Source organism: Protopterus annectens, chromosome 5.part1 (assembly GCF_019279795.1).
Source record: "Protopterus annectens isolate FY-2018-M chromosome 5.part1, PAN1.0, whole genome shotgun sequence".
Classification (NCBI taxonomy): Eukaryota; Metazoa; Chordata; order Ceratodontiformes; family Protopteridae; genus Protopterus; species Protopterus annectens.
Window position 1 is genome coordinate 55,995,425 of NC_056736.1, and position 6,000 is coordinate 56,001,424.

Here is a 6,000-nt window from a genome sequence, read left to right on the forward strand (position 1 = left end):
GACACAGATTTACTACCTATGTCCCTCTGCCCAGACAATATGGTAGGTACTGCCACTAGAACATTCCAAAGTCAGTTACTCTAAGACTCTTACAAAGGCACCTAATTATACTGAATAAAATTAATGCAAATATAAATGGTAGTGTTTGACCAATGCAGCAAGGCTTTCAGAAGTGGCCACAGCATCACAAAATAAATATAAGTACTCTCAAAGGTTAAAATATTCTCTAAACGACCAGACACAATGAAAATTTTAAATATATTTATAATAAATAATAAAAGAACATGAAAACACTAAATATCTGTTTACAATATACATCAGAGTTTCAGGCACAAGAAATATTAAAAATAACAGATGGAAATATTCACAAAGATACAGAAAAACAATACTTAACTAATCTCCCTATATTTTCCCGACTGATCTAAAGAACTACTATTCCCTGGTTACTTACTAAAGCAAGGAAGCCAAGTTAGCACTGTATCAGCTATAAATGAATGCAATCTGAAGGTCATGCTGCTCAACGCTAAAAGTCTAAATCTCAATATGCACAAGCTCGAACTACTCCTCAAAATGGAGAATACTGACATTTGTGCTATAACAGAAACCTGGTTTAAAGCAGCAGAAAGCACCCCTGCGCTACCAGACTAGAACTCATTCCACACCTTTCAACTCCAGAACATGGACCAAAGCTCCAAAGATGGTGGGGTCTCCATATTCATAAAGGATATGCACACCTCCACACTAGTAGCCCAAGATAACACATTAGGGATATTTCAGGTGCAACTAACATTGGGTAAGATGGTGATTCAGATTGTAGCCTGCTATAGGTCCCCAGCTATATCCTAAGTCTCTCACTCCACATTCCTAAACACCATGGAAACTATGAGGGTCCAACCCAACACTCTCATACTAGGTGACTTCAACTACCCCTCCATCAACTGGGAAAACTACTCATGCACCAATACACTGTCCCAATGCTTCCTGGCATTCATCAATTCAAATGCTCTGGACCAGCTCATTATTACCCCCACTAGAGAAAGAAACATCCTTGACCTGGTTATTACTAACATGGGCAACCATTGCTCTACACCAATAGTCAATACCTCCCTGTTTAGATCCAACCACAAAGTAATCACCATGGAAATCTACATCACACCCACACCTCCTGCAAAGGTAACCACCAAGAAAAACTTCTCCAAAGCTGACTTTGGGGTCCTAAAAACAGAGGTGGCTAACTTCACGGCACCCATGTCAATGGAGAATAGATGCATGATTGCCGAATCATACACCAATGCATTGTACAAACATGAACATAAATAAATGGAACTAGCCATACCCAACAGAACCAAGATGCTCTCCTCCAAAAAAGGAAGCCAATCTAGTGTTCCCCTACCATTAATAAACTCTACAATAGAAGGAAAAAACTGTTGCAGAAAAAGGTGAAGTCCCAAGACTGCAAAATCTTCCTTATTAGCCTCAACAAAAAGTTGAGATCCCTCATCAAAACCTCTAAAGCTAGCTATGAATGCAGAATTGCAGCAGACACTAAAAACAACTACAAAGCCTTCTATATTTATATCAAGAATCTCCAAAGCAATGCCCAGGTTTGCTCTGAGTTACTGCACAGTAGTACCTCTTGTACTGAGCCAACAGATATTGCCAATATACTGGACAACAGGTTCAGTGCCAATTTAACCCCCCCCCCCAAAGACCAATCACAATACCGGAGGAATGCCAGGCAGCCAGCATTACTGCAGCACAGGTTAAATCTGCATTGTCTGAGTCCAAGAATACAGCTTCCATGGGACCTGACAATATCCCTGGATGTGTTCTACATAAACTACAAAGTGAACTGGCACCACATCTTTGTTCCTTGTTCAATCACAGCCTCACCTTAGACTTTGTCCCTACTGAATGGTGCACTGCTACAGTCATCCCTCTCCATAAAGGGGGAGTGACTACAAACCCTGGGAATTATCGCCACATTAGCCTGATGAGTCTGATGTATAAGGCTATGAAGCGGATCATGATGGGTCTAATTAACAAGAATATAGGGAATCTCCAAACTCTAGATCCCAAGCAATTTAGTTTTGTGAAAGGTAGATCATGCCTGCTCAACCTGATTGACTTCTTTGAGCCAGTCACCAAAGCTGTGGATGAGGGCAAGGCAGTTCATACAGCCTACTTCAATCTGGCCAAGGCCTTTGATGCCATTCCCCACTCAGGAATTATTGATAAACTCACAAAACTAGGCATCATCCCCTATATCACTAGGTTAGTTTCAAACTGGCTCACAGATAGAGCCCACAGTGTGAAAGTAATGGACTCCAAGTCAGAATGCCAACCAGTCACGAGTGAAGTCCCACACTGATCATTCCTGAGTCCTCTCCTGTTTGGCATCTACTTCTCAGAGGTCCAGGCCAACACGAAGGGACTCTGGCTGACCAAGTTCACAGACGACTGCAAGCTGGGAGCCATTATTAACTCCCCAAGTGATGATGACATCCTACAGAAAGGCCTCACTGAGACCAATGACTGGTATCAAAACCATGGCCTTAAGCTTAATGCCAAAAAATGCATCATCATTCCCTTTGGAAAAATCTCTGTTCCCACTAATTACCACATCAGTGGCAGCCCACTGAACACTGAAGGTGATATAAGAGATTTGGGGACACAGGTTGACAGTAACCTCTCCTTCGACTGCCACATTGCCACTGTGGTCAGAAAGTCCCTCTATATGGCACATCTCATTACCAAGGGTTTTGCATCCAGGAAGAATAGGTCATCATTGCTCTCTAATCTTCCCTTGTTAAGCCAATCAATGAGTATAATGCCCCATTTGGCATGTACCTCACTAGACACATGCAAAAGCTGGAAAAGCTACAAAAGTACCTCACACAGAGGATCCTAGGTCTTAAACATATGTCCTACAGGGACAGACTCAAAAAAACTCCAACTATTCTCTTTCGCATATCATCTACTAAGCGGCAATCTCTGCTTGACTTACAAAGCCATGTCTGTTAGAAATCCTACATCTAAAGAAATCCAAATCCCTGCACACCACATGCTCCTGATACCTGAACCACAATCAACAGAACATGCTGGAGGGACAGGTTCATAACCCAGAGACTGCCCATGTTCTGGAATGGACTTCCCATGCCTGTCAAGCAGAGCACCTCACTGGCCCTCTTCAAGAGGCATCTTGATGAGTGGATGGGAAATAGAAAGTTCACCCCACGGATCACTGCAGTAGCTCTACTTTATAGAGGCACTGAGAACAAACGTTGTGCGGCACGATGCCAGGGCACTTCTATGGGCTAGGCTTGTTAAGGCTCCAGGGCCATTAGCTTAGTACACACCTATGAACCTATGAAGATGAAGTGGGTGAGTGATCCTTCATTGTCAGGTTTCAAAAACAGACTGCTTTAAGACTTCTGTCTCATGTAGTATTAAACATCATTTCAGTGTTAGATTACAGAATGACATCACATACATCTGGTCATCTAACTCTGGTTCCAACACTACCCCTTTTGCTAGAAAGTGAACAAGAATTTAGCACATATGTATTACCATACACACAGACAGAGCTTTGCTGAGATGTGTTACAGCATCTGGAAAATATAAAACCATTTCATAACTTCCACCCTTCCAGACTAGCAATTAGTTAACCCCTAAGGACAATGTGGTAGGATTCCTAGTCCTGGTTTTCATGGGCATTTCATCTCTGGCTGCAATCAGAACTGTAAGATACAATGCCAATTGGATGCTGCAGTAGTGTAGCGGTAGCATTGTTGCCTCATAGCAAGAGGTTCTCTGGTTCGATTCTCGACTGGGGTGCCTTCGGTGTGGCATCTACATGTCCACCCTGCCTTTATGTGGATTTCCTCCGTGTGCTCCGGTTTCCTCCCACATTAAAAAGACATGCGTCTGAAGTGTTTCTCCCCAGGCCTCTGCTGAAAATTGGCTTAGTTCCAAGTCAGACTTTCCCAGTTAACAAATGTTAAATAAATAAATAAAATCTTTATGGCCTAAACCAGGTAATTTAATTTTAGACTATTTTTCAAAGTTAACTGGGCTGAGATTAGCCTTTTCTTCCAGTATCCTCTGTTATAGTATATTAATTTCAGCAGTTGTAAAACAGTCTGACATACATGTGCATTTCTTTCCTGTCCAGCAGGACTCACTGTTAGTACATTTTTAACACAAGCAGCTTTGCAAATACATTTTCAACCCAAGCATCTGTATAAATCAGTTCGATATACAAATGACATATAATTATTTACAAAACTCCAGCTAGCTATGCTGGCATATGTTACACATCCACTGCCCTACCTCTCCTTACATAGCTGGCAATACCTCCCATCATCTCACTTAGCAAAAACTTAACATACATTTTTTGGATCATAAACAATACTTGTTTAATTCTGGTGGCTGAAAAGAAAACTATTACTAAAAAGTGGAAATCAAAGTGTAAACCAACTGTACTAGAAGTAGTGAATTTAGTAACACAGACAAAACAACTGAAAGTAGGTTCTTTAGAAAAGTATAGGAGCAAATTACATAGAAAAAAATGAGAATTGTGGGAAGAATGCATGGCAGAATAATGTTTTGGAGGAGGAATGACATTTGGGGGAAAGCAATAATTGAATGAGCTTTGTAATGTTTAACTGAAAATTCCGAGAAATATTCTAAGTGATGCATAATGGTTGCAACAGAAAATATGTCAATATGGGTTGCTTTCATGTATATAAATGTATGATTGTCTATGCCATAAGTAATAATTTAATAAAGATGTTTCCTGTTTAAAAAATAAACACATCATAGCTGACTCTCTTCTGTAAAACTCAGTACAAAGTTAGAAAACTATTAAGTTAAATAAGCTTGATAACATAATGAAAATCATGGTATTTCAGAATACAGACCTCACCATTGGTGAAAGCCCTAATCTTATTCCACTGCATTCTGTTTTCCACAATGTTAGCCTCCCAGTCAGATACTATAATTGGAAAACTTAAGAGAATGTATGCAAGCAACTTATCATATCACTGAAAGAAAAATGTAGTTGTGTTACATCTGCTGGTCATCTGATTTTTACCTTTACTTAAACACTGTCAGGTGCTTAATAAAGTACGAACAAGCCTGACATTTCAAAGTACCTGCATTCCTCTTTACTGGTATCTGAACCTGTGTATCTGTGGGGCGATATAGTCTCCTTTTCAAAGAATTTTTATTTCTATAATAAAATCTAGGGGCTGTTCCTACTACTTTCCTAATAGCATCATCTGTCTGTAGGATCTTCCAGTTTCATTCAATTATTTATTTAATAGAGTTAGTGTCACTACTAAAAACAAGAGGGACAGCTAACTTTCATGTTCATTTGGCTCGTTCACCTTCCTCACATCTAATCAGGGATGAAAAGTAAAGTCTGGCTACTGTACTTCTAAATATGTATGCTGAATCAACTCTTCTCAGAATTTCATTCTTAGCATACCCTCTGCTATGAAAATCATTGCATTGACACCCCACACTTGCTTTAAAGTCACTCTCATCTACAAGTAGTCTGGATGCTCTCATTGTCTGACCTCTAACAATATTTCCAAAAACATGATGGGGGTGCATACTCGAATGATGAAGCAAAGTCACCCGATGGAAATCTTTTCTATAAAGGCTAGTAGAATGCAGACATCCTCCCTTCTAGTCACTCATACATCTAAAAAGTCTATACTGGTTAAAGAACAGTGCATAGTAAGTTTAAGGAAAAAGCTACTATTATGTATATGATCAATAAACCTTTCTATGTCTATCAAGCTGTCTTTCCATAACAAGAAAACATCGTCAATGAAATGTTGGTAAAAATGAATATAAGATATATACTTAGTGGATCCTAGTACATTAGCTAATTCCCACTGCGCCATAACCATATTGGTGTAGGTATTGGCAAATGAAGTGTCCATAGGTATGCCTGCAATTTGTAAATAAGTATGATCAAAAATGAAAACA